The sequence below is a fragment of the Bison bison genome, unplaced genomic scaffold, assembly GCF_000754665.1.
Source record: "Bison bison bison isolate TAMUID 2011002044 unplaced genomic scaffold, Bison_UMD1.0 scf7180017852735, whole genome shotgun sequence".
NCBI lineage: Eukaryota > Metazoa > Chordata > Mammalia > Artiodactyla > Bovidae > Bison > Bison bison.
In genome coordinates this window covers 12159-12877 of record NW_011483308.1, presented here as the reverse complement: position 1 = coordinate 12877, position 719 = coordinate 12159, and positions in this window count along the sequence as shown.

The following is a 719-nucleotide window of genomic DNA, read 5'->3' as shown; positions in this document are numbered from 1 at the left end:
AGGTGCCTACAAGGAGGCACAAGATTGAAGGGGGGGACCCTGTAAGGACAGTCACTGGTCCCCTCATCTCTGAATAGTCCTTAGGGCCTCACTGAGTCACACCTTTGTACCTACTCTGGCAGTGGCAGAGGTGGCATTGGGTGAGGGCATTCAACTGTCACTGGCAACCCAGTTGCCTAATCTAGGGTCCAGGCAAGAGGTCCCGTGTAAGAACAGGCACCTGTCACCTCAGCTCCGGGTGCCTACTGGGGAGTAGAGGCAGGAGATGCCAGCACAAGGGCATGAGCACAGAGGTCCCCGTGAGCCCTGTCACTTGACAACTCCGCATGCAGCGTCTGCACAGAGAAGGCAATGAGGGATTGGCTGAGAGCACGGGTTCTGGGTGCCCACAGTTGGCACGAGGAGCCAAGCAAACACCGGGAACTAGCACTGCGGCTGTGGGAGCTGCCCTGCGGATGAGCAGGAGGGCCCAGAGGAGACATTCTGCACTGGGGCGCGTGACTTGCGAGGGTCTCATCCTCTCTTAAGTCCCCGTCGAAAAATATTCCCAGAGAAACAAAGCCGCCCACTGAAGCACAGAAGACTGGGGAGGAGTCCTGGGCCTCTGGCCCTGCACCAGTGTGGTTTCCCTGGGGTTGATGAATGTGTCATTGGGCCCTCAGGAGGACTCATTAAACCAGCGTTTCCAAAATGTCTGCTCTGAGAAAGACGTAAACAGT